The 22,619-nt window shown below is 30.2% G+C and overlaps 1 long non-coding RNA gene and 1 other non-coding gene across 2 annotated transcripts; one reads left to right on the top strand and one right to left on the bottom strand.

Annotated features, from left to right (window-relative positions):
- The first annotated feature begins 6,655 nt into the window (after positions 1 to 6,655).
- Positions 6,656 to 6,827, top strand: LOC114391316. Its single transcript, XR_003662108.1, has one exon. It is a non-coding gene; the product is annotated as a small nucleolar RNA snoR143 (small nucleolar RNA).
- A 655-nt stretch (positions 6,828 to 7,482) lies between these two features.
- Positions 7,483 to 8,742, bottom strand: LOC114390468. Its single transcript, XR_003661918.1, has 2 exons — positions 8,510 to 8,742; positions 7,483 to 7,982 (listed from the first exon to the last, which is right to left on the bottom strand). It is a non-coding gene; the product is annotated as an uncharacterized LOC114390468 (long non-coding RNA).
- Between the last annotated feature and the right edge of the window lie 13,877 nt (positions 8,743 to 22,619).

The following is a 22,619-nucleotide window of genomic DNA, read 5'->3' as shown; positions in this document are numbered from 1 at the left end:
AAAAGAGGAAAAAGAACATTTGTTATATGTTTTATAAATACTTGTTATTATTATTTGTATGTTATTGGTTTTGTCCTGACCATCGGACTATGTTGTGATTGTGTGTATTTGTGTGTTACTATGCACGTACCTAATTTGTTGTTATTGTTGTTGTTGGTATGTTATATTATATTGTATTTGGTGTTATTATTATACAATTATGTAAGTGTTGTAGTTATTATATTTGATGTTAGATTAAGTTCTTATAATTAGAATAATAGAAAAATTTCCCATGTAACATGATATTTTTTATAATGTCTAATTAAGTGGTTTTAATTATATCATAAAAGTAATTAAATTTAATTTAAATGCATGTATATAATTAATTACGAGGTGACGTTTTGTGATACATGTATATATGATTATGATTACGTATGTGAAAATCTTGTTTTAGGTGTGAATAGTTTTAGAGTGGTTGGGTCGAGATAAGTGGACCTTGAGGAATGAGAATGGGGTGGGTGAGTTTAGTGAGTTGTGGGGTACAAAGAGAGGAAATGGAAAGAGTCATAAACATTCCCAAAACTCTTGCATAATTTGAAACACAATACAAAAGTTCTTCTACTATCTTCTTTCTCTCCTAGAAAACTAATTCCTTGAGGATTTGAGAACATAGTTGTCTTGCTCAAAGAATATCTTTTTCTCCTCTCTTTAGTGTTCATTGGTTGTCCCTTGGTGTGGTAAGCACCTCCACTCCCTCTTTTATAGTCCATTTTCATTTTTCCTAGGGCACCCATGGGAATTCCATGGAAGAGGCTTAGTTTTTGGATTTAGGTCTGACTTTGGGTTGCTTTTGGGTATGGGTGATGCCCTTCTAGTGTGGATTGCTAGTGGAGTTTAGGAAAGCTTCCTCCTTAGACCAAAAGTTCCTTCCTTTCCTCTTCCCCTTCACAAAGTCATCTTTTGAGATTAAATAGGTAAGGGAAGTTGACCTTGTTGTTTTCTGTTGCCTTGTGATGTATTAGAATGGTTATTATGTATTTGTGCTAGTGGTTTGATGTTGATATACGTGATTTTGATATTTAGTTGTTGATTTGACGATATGAATGGATATAAATGATATTTGATGGTTGAGAATGTCTTATGCATGCTTGAAATCATTGCGGTGATGTTCACATAGTGTGGGATGGTAATAAATCTGAAAAAGATGAGTTTGTTTGAAAAAATTCATATTCCTAGCTTCTTTGATCATTTTAGTAGATTATATTGTTCTATAATTGATTAAAATGAGCTTTAGGGGTTGAATTTTGGTTTAACTCACTCAAATAGTCAATTATGTGGCATGATAATCGACTATTTTAAGTACCATGGGTTGTGTTTTAATACAAGTTTGCAAACAATCAATTATTAATATCAGTAAAAGTCCCATGGTATAACTCTGTTATAATTAATCGACTATAATGAGACATAATCGATTAAATGGACCAAACGTCAATCCTAGAGTGATAATATGGGAGCATGCCCTTCATGAAAGTTGTAGTCTTGAGTGTTAGCTAATTAATGGCTTTGGTCTCACTTAAAAATATTGCGTATAACTCTAGAAATGATCAAATTAGTGAACAAAGGTCAAGTTGTTGGTAATAAGTAAAAGTTTCATATAGATGGTATTTTTAGGCATAATATGCTTCCAAACAAGTCTTTGAGTAAACATAAAAGTTAGATATAATCTTTTTAACTTTCAAATGAGACAATAACCAACTTAACTGAGTTAGTATATATTTATTTATCCTATTTATAAGTTATGAAGGCCATAGGTACATAATAGAAAACAAAGAAGATAGTAGTCCAAAACTTATGAGATGTTTTAATAACCTCAAACATGAAGTATAGAGTTGTTATGAATAGTCAAGTGGTTCATATTTATGATGTGTGGTATGGTCTATGATTTTATTGTTGCTAATTTATCTTGTTGTTGTTGGGAACATTATATTGATTATGAAATAATTATGTTAATTGATGAATGTCTTTAGTTGTATTGATTTATTTCTTAATGATCATATGAAGTGTGGTTGAGATAATGTTGTTTTATGATTAAATTTGACTTTATGTTGAGATCATAGATTCATATTCATATGAGTTTTTGGTGAGTTATTTGCAAGAATTCAAGGTGTTGGAATATTTTGCTATGCTTATTGAACTATTGGTGGATTCATGAGCGTGATTAGATTATGAATGGTGAATCTATGATATTATAAGCTCTTATGATATTGAGATTGTTGAATGAATGTGTGATTGTGTATGATATTGATTTGAATGATCATAATATGCATACATTGATGAATAACATTGCATGTGAGTATGCACGTAAGTTGGGGGTGCTAAAAAGGTCATCAACCTAGTACTAGAGGTTGTCGATGGTGGCTAACAATGAAAGGACCTATAGCATGGATGGGTGAGCGAATCCCTAAATAGGTTAAGGTCATTGCAAGCCTCATTGGAGGTAAGCCACTATGCTCATTCATTTTCGATAAAACCACACTTCCTCTATAAGGTTAATTAAAGTCTCTGAATGGTCAAGGTGTGACTATGTTAAGGGATGTACTTGGGTTAATCGCTCAAGTGTGAAATCTTCCAGGAGTAAAGAGTCAACATGGTATAACATGATAATTAGACATGTGCATTAATAATTATGACTTGAGAATGATATGTTACTTGATGAGTCATGGAAATACTTTGATGTCTAGTGATTCATAGATTGATGATGAAGATGGTGCATGACTATTGGACCTTTATGAAATGGTTGATAAACTAATGATTATTATGAGATTCCTTGTTATGAGAATTCTAAGACTTATGCTTTATGTATGATTTCTACATATCATGTTATATATGTGATGGTAGTGGATCATGTTTTAATTGTTAAGTTGCATTTTGTTTTAGTATGCTTGTTTTTTATAAGTTTACCCATGTATTGTTGTATGCATGGTTTGTGCCTTTGATGATTTTGTATATGATGTATGTGGAAAGCAGATGGCTAGGAGGTAGCCTCGTGTCTTTCGGAGACTTCATAGATATGTGTACCTAAATGTCAAGATGTGTTTCCATTGGTTGCTTCTTTCTTAGCATCTTGTATAGTGTTGACCGACTCAAAGTCTAGGAAGTTTATCTTCATAGAGTTGTCATGTCTATATGTGTGTTTTGAGTTACTTTCATATTGTATAAGTTCATGTTATGCTGGAGTACCATCAAACTCATGGTATCTTCAGTTGTATATATATATGTATATATCTTGTGATGTTTTATCTTGATATCTTACATTTTGGTTTTTAGTCTTTGAAACGGAAACATTTACAAGTATTTTTATAATTAAATTAATCTAAGAGTTTTAAATAAATCTAAATAAAGTCTTCCGCTTGAGATAGTTCATAGTTTCATGTAACTGCGGTGGGTCGTTATGGTCTAAGTCTAAGAAGTGTTGTTTATGTTGTTGGAAAGCTTGATGGAAAAGCTACAATTCATGCCTACATCTTAAAAATCAAAATCAGCTTCCATCTTAGAGAAAATCAACTCCAAAGTAAGCCACTTGATCATGAAAAACACTATAAGTCCTACATTGGGCAAAATAACCTCATGAACCCTTTTTTTCCCTATATATAGAGGAGACCACAAAACCTTAAGAGCACCAAAGAATAAAGTGGGCTTAGCATTAAGCGTGAAGCCCCTCATAGTTAATATTTTTAACTTTCCCTTAGAGTTTCCAAACTTGAATTATATAGGCGACATAGGATTGTGTTTTAAGTCACCCATGTTTTAGCCATAGTAAGAGTTGGAGGGATCGTAGTGGACAAAGCCACCAAGTTTGTGTGGTTTATATGGAGTTTGTCTCCATGTCGTCTTTAGTTGTCAGTGTATGTTTTTGCTCTTCCCATTTATACTTTAAATGGACGTGGTTTTAATGTGTAAAATGAGTTTTAAATATGACCAAACTAGGCTTAGGTGTATTCATAAGAAATGTATCCCTAGATATTAGCTAACAAATGGTTTTGGTTTCAGTTAATTTGGACTTCTAGAACTCTATATATAGAACAATTATTGAACAAAGGTCAAGCTATCAGGATCGTTCAATTAGTTCATGTTTTTCCTAATTTTAGGCATAGTAAACGATTGAACTAGCTTTATAGGTAAACATAAAAGTTATAGATAATTATATTGCCTTTAAAATTCAATGTGATAGGATTAGTATAACTATATATATTTACACCTCAAAGAGGTCATAGAAACACAACACAAAATGATAGAAGTAATACTCAAAACGTAAAGGATGTTTTACCAATCATAATACAAAGTAGGTAGATGTTATAATTGATGTGTGACATAGAGTTAAGATGTATTTTAGGTACATGATTGATTGAGTGATGATACTGAATACATGTGTATTGATGCTATAACTTGAATGATGATTTATGAGTGTTGTGGAATCATTGAATGTTTTGCTTTATCTCTAAAGTGTGAATTGTAATGTATGATGTTCATGTGTACATGGTGAATCAAGTGATTTCATAACAATGTTTTAAAAATATTTGTATGTGACCTGAATTATGTGGAGTATGGACCACCATGTTATGAAGAGTTATGGTTAGATGCCATTGAGATGAGTGACCTAGCCCATGTGGGGCAAGGATGGGGTCGGGTGTATCCAGTTTGGAGTCTTCGTGTGGCTCATGTTGATCTCATGGGTTGGAGTATCCTTGCAAGACTTGGTAACCTTGACGCGCTGTCGACAGTCTCATCTCGATCAAAGTGTAGTAATGGGATCATATAGGTTCGTTACTACATGTCCTTTCAAGCTTCTTTCACAAATGTTTTTCTAGTACCACATGCATATGATAAAAGAGAAAAGAACATTGCCTAGCATAGTGCATTATTGTGAGTTGGTCTGACTTGTGTGATTTATGATATGGATACCATGAATGCCTTGGGTTGTACTTGTGTTATGTGTGAATGATTTTATCCATAGTCATGATATATTGTGATGTGAAACTGTTATGATGGCTTGGAATGGGATGATATATGACTCCTTAAGGGCATAGAGAGATGTATTTAGAATGGCATGTGAGAATAGGCTAGAAAGTATATTGCTTTTGAGCATAGAAGCCCAAGTAAGAAAAGTGGAGTTTCGCAAGAAGGAAAGCTATAAAATAGCTTACTATTTAAAGAATAAATCCCAAGATATTATTGAAGATTTTTTTTATGCTTAAGATATTGTTGAAGATGAACTAGTGCAATAAGTGACTATAAAGGATGAACTCGAGGCAATAATTTATGATTCGATGGATGTCGACCTAATCATAAAAGTAATAAAGTTTGATAAATACCCAATGAGGGTAAAGCAGTGAGAGAAAAATGAATTGTGAGTTGTTCGGGTAGAAGAGTCTAACCCAATTGTAGAGTTCTTAGAGCACTCATTGAGACATTATGTCTCACCCCTTTAAGTCTCATTGTTTTCAGGAAACAGGTGATGGCATATGTCATTGGAGCATGAAGTCTTGTTATGTTTTATAATTCAATGTAATTCCTTTTATATGATGTATCAAAGCCTTGTTACAAAGGAGAAATTTTATTTATCAATATTGTAATTAAATTCTAATTTATATATTTACTGGTTAGCTTTCGCATGATGACGCATATATATGTTTCTAATTCTTATGTCTCTAGAAATCTTTAACATGGTTAAGGTGATATCCTTAAGGTGTTACATAGGCTACTATTTCGATAGACAAAAAAAATCTCACTTTACTTAGAAATTAAAATTAAGTGTAGTTTATAAACACTCTTTTCCCTTACTTAACAATAGGCTTTTTAAGGATACAATTTAGAGGCCCATCCAAATAAAAACATACACTTTAAATGTGATAATCCTAACAATCCAACAAACTTGAAGTTGGAACATCTTTATTGTCTATAAAATGAATTTGACTTGAGAAAATTTAAATAAAAACATTTAATATGTTAAACCATACTTTTTTAGGGTTGTTTAGCCTACGAAAATAGTTTCTAATTTTAATTGTAATTATGAAAATATTATCTTTTTTTGTTTTTAAAAAATTGTATTAGAAACAATTAAACAACTTTTAATGTTTTTAATTTTCTAATTCTTTGAAAAAAATTTAGAAACTGTAAAATAAAAATAAAATAATATCTTTATAATTAAAAATTAAAAATAGAATACATCATTTAAAATTTAAAATTAAATAATCCGTATTTTTTTCTTCTTAAAAAGTAAAGTAAACGCCCATTGATAACTAGGGTTTCCTAAAGAAAAGGGCGAAAGTGTAAACCCCGGATGCGGCTCCACTCACTATATATATATATATTCTCAAATCTCAACCCTACCATTTCCAACCCTAGCCCTCAGCAGCAACCGAATTCAGAATAGCTCTGAATCCTCACCACCGAGTTTTTTGCTCCTCTCCCATTTCACACTTTTGTGCAATTTTTCGCTCTGGGTTCCCCTTGCCAAAACCCAACCTTTTCGTTTACATTTTTATTATTCGTTCGATGAACCCATTTCGTTTTCTTATTCATGTTTTGATTTAATAAGATGAACTTGCAAATGTTGGTATTATTAAGGTTTTTAGTTTTGTATCGGAGAAATTGGTTATTATTGGTAAAAGATGCATTGCACTATGTAGTATCGTAGGTCTCTCTGATTATGTGGAGCGGCCTTTGAGCAATGGTGCATAAAGTGAGAGCTGATTAGTCAGCAGGCAGCCAGACAACTGCCGAGGTGGATCCACAGATGAACGGCTCATTTGTTAATGCTGTTTGTCTACTAATTCCACCTTACATTTTCATTGTTCCATAACCAAAATTTTAATTCCACTTTTTTTTTTATTATAAGTCTGAGATTAATTGGTTTAGTTGGTCCAAATTGAATGCTCAAATGGATGTTTAGAAGCTTTCTAATGATAATCCGAACATACAGTAAGTTGTTGAACCGATTTGATTTTGAACTTTTGATGCACCGATTTAGCTTTATGTTTTGTTTAAATTGTGCCTATCTGTTTTAAATTTTAATACAATCTAAGGGAAATACGACCTAAGAATAATGAAGAAAGGGATGAAAAGAATTTGATCACCAAGAATGTTTTTCTGTCCAACATTTGTTCAAGACACCAGTCCCAAAGCAAACATGACCCAATAGATTTTACCAGAAAATTTTACACTTCAATTGATATCTTCGTTACATAGAAAAAAAATTATAGTTGAGGTCTTAACAGTTAAAATATGCACTTTATCCTGCAAATGTTTCCACTAGAAGTAGAAGAGTTAGATCCTTTTTTAATACCAGGCAATTTTCTGCTGTGTTTTGTCACACTCTCACACGACTGTCAATCAGATTAGGAATAATATCATTTCCTAAACCATGATTTGTTTACAGACATTTGTCTACCACACACAAACACATCACAGAGAGAGAGAGAGAGAGATAAAGGCATACCCACATATAGAGGTATCATAATTTTCTTTTACAAATGCGTTGTTCTTCTGTCTCATTGATTATGCTACAATTCTTCAAACCAAAAAAGCAAAGAAAAAAAACTGAAAATACAAATTCCTTAGACAATGCTACATTTATCAGAGTTTCTTCCACTGGAGAGCCTTAGGCATTAGTGCATTGCACAAAATAGTTGTACACTGCTACTCTCATAAGGGAAATGTTAACATGAAAAGATGAAAGTACTTGATCCCTGTCATTTTCATTCTCAGTTCTCAAATAATTGGTTATTCTGAATTTCAGTTTTGAGAACTAGTTAGAGTAAGAATCATTGACTCCAACTAGCAATATAGTATATTCCTAAAAGTCAGTTTAACTTTCCAGCAGTTCGATCGTTAGAAATCGGAGTTGCAGAGGGACCAATCAACAATAAATGGATGTACTGAAGTGTTTGTGATGCTGAAGCTGATGCTGCCAAAGAAAGCTTCAAGCTAAGCACAGGTGCCACCTGCCAAAATAGAAAATAAATTAAGAGCTCTGCATATAGAAAAATTCTAATATATTAACATAAAGATATATCAGCCAAAAATATGGATACCAACTAGTACATTTGAAGGTGCAGGCACAATCACAAAGTCCAACATAAAAATGCATTAAATTAATTTTGGAAAGAAAACATTCATAGTTATCAATCCCAAATAGTGACATGGAGCAGCCAGATCCCAAAATCACTATAGCTGTAAAGTGAACAGAAAGTGAATAATTTATAGATACAAATAAAATAATTTATATTATACCTATATAAATTCTATAAAAAAAAAAAACCCAAAATAAAGGCAAATTGATACTTATTTATCAAAGGTCATAATATTAAGCTACCTAACACAGAAGTGAATAATAGCAAAAGTCAAGTAACATTGAGAAAAGTATAGCATGAAAGAACAATGTAATCTGTATATCCCAATCTCACAACTCAACGACAGTGTTTATTTTTTAAAAGCAGAAAGGCAATAGTGAAAGTTATACAAGACAAACCTGATTGCGCTCTACATAGTCATCCAGGAAATCTTTGATATCACTAACCTGCTCTGGAGTCTGGACTTAATTCATCATTATCGAGTAGCCTCAAGATAAATTCGCATTTCTTTATATGAGCCTTGTGCCGAGTATTTGATGTTTCTAGATGTGTCTGACAAACAAAAAGAAACATTTGAATAGTGATGACTTAGATTGATGATCTTATCGTCTGCAGGTGAATTTTAATTACTCATTTTCTCCAAATAAGAGTAAATAATTAATACCTCAGAAATACTTAAAATTACGAAAACAAATAAAATGAATTTAATTAATTTAAGAAAAATGTAAGATTGGATTTCATCATTCATATTCTTAGTATCCAAATAATATTAATAAGTATGAATCATTTTCTAACATCATTGATGCACACATTAAATCACCCCGAACTTATCTCTCGCATTACGAAGTCGATCATTGTATAGAGCACAAGATCGACAGCAGAAATGATGAATGATGCAATCCACAGTCATTTCTCTGCCGCTCCAACTCCACTTTTTCTCTCTTTTCTCTCCTTGCTCGTTGTTCTTCCTCTGGTTCTTGCACTGCTTCCCCTGGTTTGTGATTTTGCATGGCTTTTAAATGAAATGGTCCAAGAGGTGTCAGACCAACTCACCCAAGCGAGTTGGTTCCTTCAAGCTGAAGTAATCTCAGTAGCCTAGGCGAGTTGATTGCTAACCTGAGCCAGTGACACTCTGAAATTCTTCAAAAATGACCCTTTTGCTCTTCATCTTGGCTTGACTTTTGGATCCAACAAACAACTATTACTTACTTCGTACCCCATTGTCCGGAGGCTCTTCGCTATGCGAAGGTATGGGGGAGGGATGTTGTACGCAGCCTTACCCTTGCATATGCAAAGATGCTGTTTCCGGATTCGAACCCATGACCAACAAGATCCAACAAACAACTATCAAAACATAAAAAATGCATGTATGTATCTTCCATATTTAAACAAAAATATTATAAATGTACAATATATAAAACAACTAAAATTAAGGAAAATTATAAAAAAAAACTATTAAAATCAAAAGATAAGTGATAACATTCTAATCCCAAAAATAACTAAAATATGACATTTATCACACATGAACACAGAGACACTCCATGCTTTAATATAAGGCAAACTTACTTTTGAGAGCCATGTTGCTTGAGCTGACATAATAATCCCAAGAATAGCCGAAGCATGCAAACAACAATCTTAATTACATGAATCTTCACAGAAGTTAAATAGAAGCTTTCTTAATTTCATACAACTTCCATTTCATGCAACAAGGCATATTTTAGATAGCATTTTCCTATGTTTGGTGTAACAGTTCAAAGGAGATTATTTTTTTGGTTGATTATTACACCTTACAATAAATCCGGATCCCCTTTGAACAAAGCCACAAAAGTGAAATCTATAATATAAGTCTATAACCAAACCTTATATGGTTAACCAAAATCCTATGTGGTAATAAGAGAGCAGAGCAAAGAGCACTAGAGCAGTTACGCACAATCGAAAAGGAAAACAACCAAAATTTTCCAACAACAAAACTTTTAAGCAAATAAAACTACGTCTAATTTCGAGAGATTGGTGTTACCTCCTTTTAATTTCAAGAAATATACTGACTGATATCAAAACTAGAAAACAATAATATTGATAGTTAGTACCTTGACATCCAGAAGCCCATAGAACAAATATGCATCTTGTATCTTGGACTATTTTTTTATTCCTTACATTAACTGATCTTATAAGTATTCCTAATTAATAAAAATTTAACATATAAACATGCATGCATGGGCCATAATATAAAACTCTAGTTCATACTATTCAGCAGGTACTTTCTTTTTCATAGTATAGAGTAGTAACAACTCAATTTTACTAATGAAGTAGGAATCATGCCATGGACCAAAGAACAAATAATCATATTGGCATCTCATCAAGTAACAAGTAGATAATTTGGTGAAGTTATGAGTTTCAAATTGAACAAAAACAATACATAAGGTACACTTTGAAAACCAATTAGCAATAAAACCAGTACTTGGAGATTATAGAAACAAGTCAATGAAGTAAAAGAAATAGATCAAGGAAAACTTAAGTTGAAGATTCACTCAAGGCTTTGACAGCTTAAGTACTTTAAATCCAAAATTATTAGAGAAACATTACCCAATCACAACATCTTAGAAAATCAAAATCTATATCAACATTCAAAGACTGATAGATTCATCCATACTCATCCATCACTGTGACTCCCATTGTTGATTAAAATGAAAAAAAAAATAGTGATAAGGATATTGATTAAAATAGATATATTTAAGCTAAATTCTAATTATTGATAAGGATATTGACTCACACTACGAAGCTTTCACAAAACTTTATTGGGAATATTGGAAACACAGCCTCCTATCAATATTGAAATTACCTCATCTACAGTGAGGAGATCCAGGTTACTTTTGATGTGCTCTTTGGCTATTTTACTGGTTAATTTGATTATTCAAAAAAATTTGCACCTACAGTTAAACTCTAAGATACAAAATAGTTATTATATAGCTGAGTTCAGAAACCAGTACTGCTCTATTAAATCAATTACAGGAAATCATATAATTTAGGCTAAAGCACACTTAAGCTTAGTTTACCCAATAACAAAATATCATCAATGGCACACTCAACATCTCCATCCAACTTTTTCCAAAAATATATCCAGTTGCATAGTAGTAAAGATAACAATATCTGAAAACATATAAACACATGGATACATTGCTCATAATGTTAAATAAAGATTAAGATGACTAAAATATTTCTAAATCATTTGTCATAAAATATACTTAGCATTGGCAGCTTGAAACAACACATGATTAATATTACAGTTACCAATTTCACACCTAACTAAAATGCACAATTACAATAAAAGTAATATATAATTTATTTATATTTCTACTCCAAGTCCAACATTGTTAATCATTTTTCAACAAGAAAAAGAGATAAACATCCCATATGCTGATAAGCCTCCAAGGACTTCTATCAAGAGCTCCCCCAATCCAATGTTTGAAGCTTTAACCTATTCTTCAAGTTCAAGAAGACCATCAAACTCCACCACCACTTCAACAACCTACCACATGTTGGCTATAATAGGATATGAAATTTAACATGATGCATTTTATTTGTTCTATTTAATACACTATTTTTTCTCCCTCGTATTTAAGGGTTTTGAAGAAATCAATCGATATTAACATGTCAAAATGTAATAATTTCAAATATCTTTTGCAATGGATAGAAAATCCATTCACTAAAGCAAGATTCGGAAGAATTTAAAATGTTTTTCTAAACTTAGTCATGGAGATGAAAACTAAAGAGGGTTTGGCTAAAATAGAGCCCAATTCAAGAATGGTTACATTTATATATTTATGATTTAAAGATAAATCCAACCAACTTAAAGACAAACAATTTGGAAGGCACAATGAGTCCAACACTTACTACTCAAGATGTATTTGTAGGCTAGAATTTACTTTGATGGATTACTTAATTTTTGGATTGAATAATTAATTAAGCTCATTTTTTTATTTTTCATATAATTTTCGTATTTATTCTTGGTGGATTAACTTCATATGTCTTTTGATATTATATAGGTCAGTTTTTAGTATTTTTAGGCTTTCTAGATCATTATCATGGTTCATAAAAAAAAACATTGTGATGATTAATGGGGTTTAATGAACTATTGTGATAGTGGGTTGTGACAGTGGATGCCAAGTAATTTTTAGCGGAAAGTTTAGTGAGAAGTTATTTTTAGTGGGAATTTATTACTTAGTAGATTGTTTAATAGGAACTCAATTCTGGTGGAAATTAAATGATAAGTGGAATGTTTAGTAGAGATTTACCTGTACTTCAAGGATTGCTTAGCTTAGCTTATTAATAAAAACCTCTTATAAGCAATCAAGAAAAAATTATAAAGAATTTGAAAAATTTTAGAAAATTCAAATACACAACATTTTAATTGTCTTGATTTAAATTTCTTTCATTTTATAAATATTTTTTTTGGATAAAGTAATTCAATTTCTTGTATTTTAAATTCCTAGTTTGGATAAAGTAATTCAATTTTAATGAAATTCAAAATTTTATTTTAAAATATTTATTTAAAACTTAAAATTTTAATATTAAATAAAAATAAATATTAGTAATTTTTAAATATTTAAATGTTTAAAATAATTTTAATGCTAGACTATATTTAATAATAAAAAAGTAAATGAACTTCAACGCGGAGTTGATATTTAATAGCAAAAAAATAAATGACCTTCAACACCTCTTTCTTCATCACTGTGGTCACGACGACGGTCCTCCCTCCTTCAACCATCGTTGTGTCCCCACCCACCACAAATCAAGGTTGATATCTCCTTGTAGCAAATCGTTGGAGCCAACATCGTGGTTTCAAATCTGGTGCTTGTCAATGACTCTGTGGGTCTCTTCATCCCACCGCAAACATTCATCGTCTTCGTCGGAGCAACAACACTTCCCTGCATGACTCCTAGTTCGCTTAAAATGGGTCAGGGTTCGGGTGGTTCAGGCTTAAGGTTGGGCTTTGGATTTGATTCCCGATTAGGGTTCAACATGAATGTTCGAGATGGCGACGGCGTGAAGAGGTTTCCGACGCCATAAGGGTCGCGAAACGTGTGAGAGAGAAAACAAAGGGCTACTGTGTGAGAGAAGAGAATTTGAAATTCTTACCAATTAGGTGAAATTTCAATTCTTACTATTTTAATCTATTAAAATTCTTTTAAAAATTGATGTAAATTTAAATTCTTTAATATCTTATATCCAAACAACTGAATTATGATAGAAGTATTTCAAATTCACTAAAAAAATGAATTGTCTTGTTTAAATACCACATCCAAACACATTGTAAGTGTTTATTTGTTTGAAAATAAAAACCTCTTAAGTCAAATCTTATCATTAGTCTATTTTATTTATTTTCTATTTCTTCTTAAAAATATTGAAATAAATAATAAATATGATTTGCAAACTTTTTTGTAAGCCTACATAATTATATCGAGTTTTTGAGCACGGCCGGTTAGCTCATGGACCTAGCAAATTTTATTAGTAAACTCATAGACTATCCATTTAATCCACCTAAGTCTAATGTGCGAGTATTATTACTTTGTTATCTTAAGATTTTTATCTTTAAGTTATTATTATTAATTTGTTATGTTTAAAATGTTGACATGTTTTATTATGATAGATTTTAACTTAAAAATGAAATCAATTTTTTTCTTCTATTTTGTACATTTTTCACTTTTATAAAATGTTTTTTTTTATAAAAATATTTTTTTCAAAATACTATTTGAACCTGCTTATTAGTCGATTTATCTGTGGACTTTTACAAATCAAATATAGACCTTAAAAAAATTCATTTTTTCATGAATCAGAGTTATGTGATTCATCTAAAATATGTATTTTGTGTATCAATCAGTATTCTCACCCCTAATTCTAGTAACCATCTTATGTTCAAACATAACTCTGCATGAACGTCACACCTTTGATATTAATCAATTACAATTTTCTTTTTCTACTTCCTCTGTCATTTATGATGTTCATTACTTCTTTCATGGCAAATTTAATATTTTACAGATATCAAACTCGTTTTTCAAACCAAGGAATTTTTTTCTTAGATTTTTTTTCATAAGTTTTTATTACTTCTCCGAGTCTTGCCTGCCTGGCCTCTAGCAATTATAGCATAAATGTCTTCTGCGTGACATCGACGAGCTCAACCAAATGTTGACGGTAGTAATAGAATAAGGAGATAGGATTCGGTGCGGTAGCTAGGTGTTTTGACTGGTTCACAAATCTAACGACAAGAAATACGGCAATAATAACTCAAAAAAGTCAATAAAGAGAAGAGCCACTTTTTTGCTTTTTCGTTTTTAAGATTTATTAATCTCTCCTCCCAAGTTGCTAAACTATTGAGCAAATTACATATATTTCTTTCTTGATTTTTCTAATATTTAAAGAAATTAGATATGTCTTTTCTTCTTCCAAAAACATGCCCAGGTTTTCCTTAAAAGTTAACAAAATTATATATCTCTTTCATGATGGTTAAAAAAATTACATACTTTTCCATTTTATTTTTAAAAACCTAAATAAACCTTTTAAATGTCGTCTAAGTGTTTCCCAACAATAAATCATCTTTATTGACATTTTTATTAAAAAAAAAGACTAAAAAAGCAATGAAAAAAAGTTAAAAACCTAATACTTTCTACAACAATATACATATAAGTTCGAATGTATCTGAATCTAATCTTAAATAAAAATAATAAATTTAAATTTTACGAGTATAAAAAGTAGATAATTTTTTTTGCAATAGCAGATTCTAAACATTTTCATATACATAAAGACAAAAAATATATTTTAATCTTTTTTTAATCAAAATTATGAAGACATATAAATTGTTACCATCAAATATTTAAACAACATTTAGAAGATTTGTATAAATTTTTTAACTTAAACTTAAAAAAATATATAATTTTCTTAAACCTCATATAAAATACGGGTAATTTACTTTAAATGATTTTGTTACGTATACTATGTAAAAAATAGCATGTTTGGCTAATAAAATGTAAGAAGAAATAGTAAAGCCGTACACCTACCTACCTCAACAAACTCAACAAGAAAGACATGATGGCAATGAAGAGAGGTTAGGGAATATGTGCCTATTTATAATTTTCACTCAGTACTCACCGTCTCAAGAGAGGTTTAATTATTCCCATTCCTATTCCTGCAAATAGAAAGACGGAGGCAGAAAAATAAAATCCAAACATATTTCTATTGGATTTTATCGGATTCAAACCCACGGAAAATCGATCATCTAATTTTTTTTTTAAGATTTATTTGTTAGTTATATTTTAAATAAATTATGCATTAAGTTATTAATTATATTTTGATTCGATCAACATATATAAAAATTAATAAAAAATAAATAACATATATATATATATATATATATATATATTTAAGAATTAAATGATATTTTTAATTAGATGTATACTATCTTATTTTATTATTTAATTAATTATTATTATAATCTTATTTATTTAACTATCAAAATAATTATTCTAAATTTTAAATAATTATAAAAAAATAAGAAAATAATTACATAATTACATATTTTATATAATAATAAAATTATATATAAATGTATCCTTATATTATAAATATATACATAATAAGTATAAGGGTGAGGGTAGGAAGTGACAATCATAAACACGAATTTAACCCCAATTAAAGTGGATTTTTCCTTCAAAGTTGAAATGGGATTGAACGTGTATCCATAAGTTTGATTTTTATTGTCATGTTTAGTTCTTAGGCCACTCAAAAATAAAATAATTAAAGTTTAAACTTTAAGTTTATAAAAAAATATTTATTATTAGTTTTTTTAAAGCAAAACTTACCATATATATTAACAAAAAGTTAGATATGTTGTCAAAAAATTAAACATATAGTTTTCTCATTTAAATTAAAAAAATCTATTTAAATTTATTTTAGGTCTTAGCACTGTTGGATCGATCTCATTTTACTTTTCAGTATTTATAATATTTTTTAACTTACCTTTTTTATATAACCTATTTTAGCATTTACTTAATTTTTATAAAAATATCTTTTCAAAACTAGTATTTTTTTATCATTGGCTATAAAACATTAAAACATATTGATCTTTCCGTATTTTACATCTTAATTAATTATTTCTCTTCAACCTACTGTTATATATAGTAATCGATAATTATATAAAAATTGTCCAAAAATTAAACATGTTATAATTTCTATGTCACGTTTATGGTCACGTGTCTCACTTCAAATGTTAGCTTGTTATATAAATTAAAATTGATATAATATAAATATTTTTAAAAAATATTAAAATATGAATCATTTAATTATTTTTTCATTGTTATTCAATTTTGATAAAATTTAACACAAATAATCTTAATAATATAGATATAATTTAATTATTTAATCAATAAAAATTACATTATATATTAATTATGAAAATAATATAAAATTATCAAAATTACATTAATATAACTTAAACAATTATTACATCATTAATTATATATATATATATTATAGCAACAATGAGGACCATTGATTTTTAATAATTATTATACTTTATCTTCTAAAGTAAAACACATTATACTCATTCTAGAGAAACGTCAAATCCTAATTAAAAATAATACTAAAATTTCGGTAACTAAATTTTATCCTATTAATTATTTGTAGCTTTATATATATATATATACATAAAAGTTAAAATATGCAAATTTTAAGTTAGCTACCTACATGATTTTCAATATCCCACCCAAATTTCTTTTGGTGGTCTGCATTTAATATTAGCGATGGTGAGAAGTAAACAAATTAAATCCAATCTATGAATCCATCTAATTTAATCTAATCCAATTAGATTTTTGTGGGTTGAATTAGATTGATTTTAATTTAATGAATCCAATGAAGATTGTATTGGATGACGAATTTGGAGTTTTGGAACAAAGGAACAAAATAATGAATTGATTGGTCAAATTCGATTAATGTTTGAATAGGTTATTCCATATGGATTAAGAAATATTTAGAGAAATTAAAAATTGTTACATTTGGAATAAAATATCTTTATTTAATACCTTGATATTTGATATTTGTATCATTAGTAGTGAGTATTAAATAAGGATATATTTGTGAAAAGAATATTAATTATATTAGACTTTGAAAATCTAAAACATCAATTGTTTTAGAAAAAATAGAAAGCTAAAACATCAAAATAATTTGCGAAGAAGGTAGTATATAGTTTAAGACTTCTATGTTTTGATTATTAGTGATTCCTCTTGACTTAAGTATTTTGAGTTATAAAATAATATTATATTTTATGAATATTGCTTGACTTAGGTTTATGATTTATCTTTTACTGTTTATTTTAAGGCAATATATTATTTTATGAATTGTTTCTTAGTATATATTTATGGGTTTTTTTTTGTTTGTTTATCATATGAATAATACAATATTTTATGAATACTGATTTTTAAAAATATCCTTATTATTTTGTCCAAAAAAAACACATACTATTTTTGAGTTTTAGAATTATTTTTTTTAAATCAAGACTTAAAGAGATGAAATTTTTTTAATGGTCAAACCTCATAAGCAATTTAATCTAATCCAATTAAAGTTAAATTGAGTTTAAAAAAAAGGTAAACTTAATCTAACCCAATTAAGTTTAATTGGATTAACTTGAAAAATAGACAAAATTTAATCTAACTCGGGCCACTTATACCCCTAGTGATGGTGTTAAATTCAGATTCATGTATTATATAGGGTGTGTTTGATTTAGAGAAGAAAAATAAAGTAGATGAAAATAAAAAAGAGATAACTTGAGAAGGGAGAAATGTAATAGAAATAAAATGATACGTTTATGTTGTTTGGTTTAAGAGAGATAATTGAGGAATAGTGATTATATAAAATATCATTGTGCCCTTATTACTTTTGTATTTTGTGTCATAAAATCGCGACACTGCCGCTAGGAGAGAGAAGAAATGCTTCTTCGACAGCTGGTCCTCGCCGGCGCACTCATCCGGTTCGAGAACCATGGCACTGCCGCCATGTAGATCAAAGTAGTGGAAGCAGAATGGTGGTTTCGAGAACGCAGCACTGCCACTGTGAGAGAGGAGAGTTGTTTCCGCTTGTTTGACGATGCATCCTCGTCGAAGGCGTCACCTTCATCGCAACCGATTTCGGCGTCTCAAAGGAGCCGTCATTTGGGGTGTTGGTGGTGGCAGGAGGGGCTTCCGGTTATTTGGCGTTGCTGGCTCCGACGGTGGTGGGTTGCCCTTGCACCTCGTCTTTTTCATCTTCTTTTTTTCTTTTTAAACAAGGGTATTAATGTATTTTTGCATTTTTCATTGAAGGCCACTTGTCTTCAAAGAAAGAAATGTTGCACATGGGACCCATTAATTTCAAACGCACTATTCTCTAAATCATGCGTACCAAACGACCAGCACATGTTTTCGTAACTTATTTTTGTAGACTATATCAAACATAATCTATGTTTAGTAAACTTAGTTAAAACTAAAAAAGTCGCTGAAAAAAAATAGTTTATTAAATTATAAGTAATTAATAAAATTAATTATGAAAGTAATTAAAAAATATAAAATGATAAAAAATAATAAAATTATAATTTATTTTAAAAAAATAATTAAAAATTAAATAAATATACTGAAGATAAAAATAAAAGAAAATAAAAAATATAAAATGTTAGATGGTGACGTTTTAAAATATATTATTTCAAGTGTTTGAAAAAATATTAAAAAATATTAACAAAATCCTATTTATTAAATAGTCAAATTATTTTTTAATTAATAAAAAAAATAATTAAAATGTTTTCTCAAATATAACTATAGCTTTATAGAGTTTTTAGTTTCAATTTTGGAGTTTGGTAACCATTACCACCGGTTCACCAATCACCATTAATTACAATTTTTGTGACGTCAATTGATGCAGCTAGCGGTGACTCTACCATATGTGTTTTGTGCGCGCGCGTGCTATAACAGTACTGAATTTTGCAACTAATGGAAATTAGTAAAACATAATGGCTGTTATGATGACCAGCACGAAGCATTACTTATGTTTCCTGAACTTTAATTAACATTCCAAGGAAACCAATTATTATGATGTACAACACAATATGACATATTGAAATTCGTCAAGAAATACATTCCTCAAAAATAAAAATGTAAAATTTACTTCTCAAAAATATAAAAAATGGAATAAATATATTAGAACATTAATAATAGATTCTGATTTATTATTATAATTTTGAAAATTTTATAATTATTGCGACAAGATTTTAGGAGAGCTACATCATACCATAAGTGTTTGTTTCGATTATATAATTTTTAAGTTTCATCAATGATTGAGACATGGATAAAATATTATCAATAGAAGTAAATTTTTATTGCTTTGATGAATTATTTTTACTTTTCTTTAACTAAAAAAAATCAATCATTTGATTGTTAACTCTTGAATAAATGCTATCAACATAGAAAAAAAATTACTATAAATGATAAGAAAATCATTATTTCAATCAAACACTATTTGTTTAATTTTTTTATTTATAAATTTTCATAATAAAATATGAATGTCTATTAGTATAAACAATGACATCAAATTACAAATTATAATAAAAATTTGTTGATTTTTAATTTTTGTTAAATCATACATAATTATTTTTTATTGACTGGTCATTTAAAAAATCATAACCTTAAAAAAAATCATTCCAAAGGAGGTGAGTGTTTTTTACAAATTAAAAGTGTCATTATAATTACAATTTCCCCTAAAAATTATTCATGAATCTAATTTAATTATAATGATATACAATAAGCATTTTTTTTTACTTCAATCTTTCATCAAACATGAGAGTATACAAAAATTATTTATAGTTTATAAAACGATTATTATTTTTTCTTTTAGACTCAATTTAATTTATAATTTTGTTAAAAAAATTTATCGCAATCATTATAAATTTTTTTAAATTATAATAATTAGTCACAATCTACTATTAATGTTTGAATATATTTGTCGCACTTTCAGGGATTAAATTTTGTATTTTTATCTTTCAAAGACGCATTTAACGGAGTGGAAAGACGAAAAAAAATATTATATAACAAATATGTTCATATGTTGACAATTAGATATGACCACGTTGACAATTATTTCACTGACAAATTTGTTCATCTGTGTCACGTAAGCTATTTTATTAGCGGTGATGGACGGAAGTTACGGTCAGATATATTTGTCGTACTTTTTACACTTTCGGAGACTAAATTTTATATTTTCATCCTTCAAGAATACATTTGTCATTGAATTACACATTTAAAAATAAAAGTGACTATTTAGCTTATATTCAATTGGGTCATTAAGCAATTGTTGAAGAATGAGCAATTAACATATCGATTTTAGCAAGCTACTGTAATAACAAAAAATAACCACATGCATGTTTACAAAATGAGCAAGCATGAATATTGCCGTAAAATTTGGTTCAACAATGGAGTAAGCATGAACATTTGCGTAGGATGGGCATAACACTTCCTCCCAAGATGAAATTGTCCTTGCTTTTGTGAATCACTTTAGGAATTTGTTTAGTGCTCATGAGCTGACCCAAGCTCCTTCCATTTTGATCTGCAACAGGGGTCCTAAGGTTCCCACCGATTTGCTTTGCGACCTTACTTTGTCCTACTTCTAAGCAAGAGGTTTGGAATGTTATTTCTGTGATGGATAACAATAAAGCTCCTGGGTAGATGGTTTCAATGTTTTATTCTTCAAGAAGGCTTGGAATATCATTGGTGATGATATCTTTGCAGCGGTTAATGAATTCTTTACAACTGGAAAAATTCTAAAGCAGCTCAACCATGCTATTATTGCGCTTATTCCTAAGCATGATCAGGCCTCCCAGGTTAACCATTTTAGACCCATATCTTGATGTAATTTGTTATACAAGATTGTGTCTAAAATTCTGGCCAACCGCATAACCCCAGTGCTTGAGACTATTATTGGGGAAACTCAAACTGCTTTCATTAAGAACAGAAAGATGATGGACAACATCTTCCTAGTTCAAGAGATTTTGCGCAAATATGCCCGGAAAAGATCCTCTCCGAGATGCCTCCTAAAAATTGACTTGCATAAAGCTTATGATTCCATTTCCTGGGAATTCTTGGATTGGATGCTTAAGTCCATTGGCTTCCCAGCCCTGTTCTGTACTTGGATCATGGAATGTGTTTCTTCCACTTCCTTTAGTGTGGCAGTCAATGGATCCATTTATGGTCACTTCAAAGGGCAGCGGGGTCTTAGACAAGGGGATCCTCTCTCCCCTTATCTGTTTGTGCTCTGTTTGGAGTACTTTTCCAGAGATATGAGCAGCCTCAAGGATGATGCCAATTTTAAATTTCATCCCAACTGTGCAGGTATTCAGCTATCTCATTTGGCTTTTGCAGATGATATTATGCTTCTATCTAGAGGAGATATCCCTTCTGTGTCAACTATGTTTGCCAAGCTTCAGCACTTCTGTAGGGTTTCAGGGCTTTCCATCAGCTCTGATAAATCTGCCATATGCTCAGTCGGTATTAGACCTCATGAGCTTTCTCATATTCAGCAGCTTACTGGATTTAGCTTGGGTGACTTCCCTTTTAGATACTTGGGTGTTCCCCTTTTATCATCTAGATTAAATGTATGTCATTATGCTCCCTTGGTTTCCAAGATTACTGGCCTGATTCAGGGATGGAGCAAGAAGTCTTTATCTTATGCAAGTAAGTTAGAGCTGATCAGAGCAGTTATTCAAGGAATTGTGAATTTCTGGATGGGGATTTTTCCTTTGCCGCAATCTGTTTTGGACCGGATCAACGCTTTGTGCTGTAATTTTCTGTGGGGCAAAGCGGATGGCAAAAACAAACCCTTGGTTGCTTGGTCAGTAGTTTGTTCTCCGAAAAAAGAAGGGGGTTTAGGCCTTTTTAATCTCAAGGACTGGAACCTTGCGCTTCTTTCCCGTATCCTGTGGGACTTTCATTGTAAGAAAGATTCTCTATGGGTTCGATGGGTTCATCATTACTATTTCAGAGGGAGCGATGTGTGGAATTACAATACTTCTTCATCAGATTCAGTTTTGATAAAGAAAATCATTCAAATAAGGGACTTTATTATCTCCAAAGAGATAAGTACGGAAGAGGCCAAAAAGAGGATTCAATCTTGGAGCACCAATGAACAATTGCTTGTTGGCAAAGTCTATGAATACATTAGAGGTGTCAAGCCTACTGTTAGTTGGTGTTCTGTTATATGGAACCCAACAATCCCCCCTAAGATGTCTTTCATTTTGTGGCTTGCTAAAAGGAACCGGCTGCTTACTCTTGACAAAGTTGCTTTTTTGAACAAGGGTTCCCTCTGCCCTTTATGTTCAAATGAGGCTAAGTCAAATGCTCATTTGTTATTTTCTTGCAAGAAATCTCTCCAAGTTTGGGCTCACATTCGTGATTTGGCTCCTTTCCGCAAGCGTTTCACTTCTTTACAGTGCATTACTGATTC

This window comes from Glycine soja, chromosome 16 (assembly GCF_004193775.1).
Source record: "Glycine soja cultivar W05 chromosome 16, ASM419377v2, whole genome shotgun sequence".
NCBI lineage: Eukaryota > Viridiplantae > Streptophyta > Magnoliopsida > Fabales > Fabaceae > Glycine > Glycine soja.
This window is presented reverse-complemented; position numbering and strand designations above follow the sequence as displayed.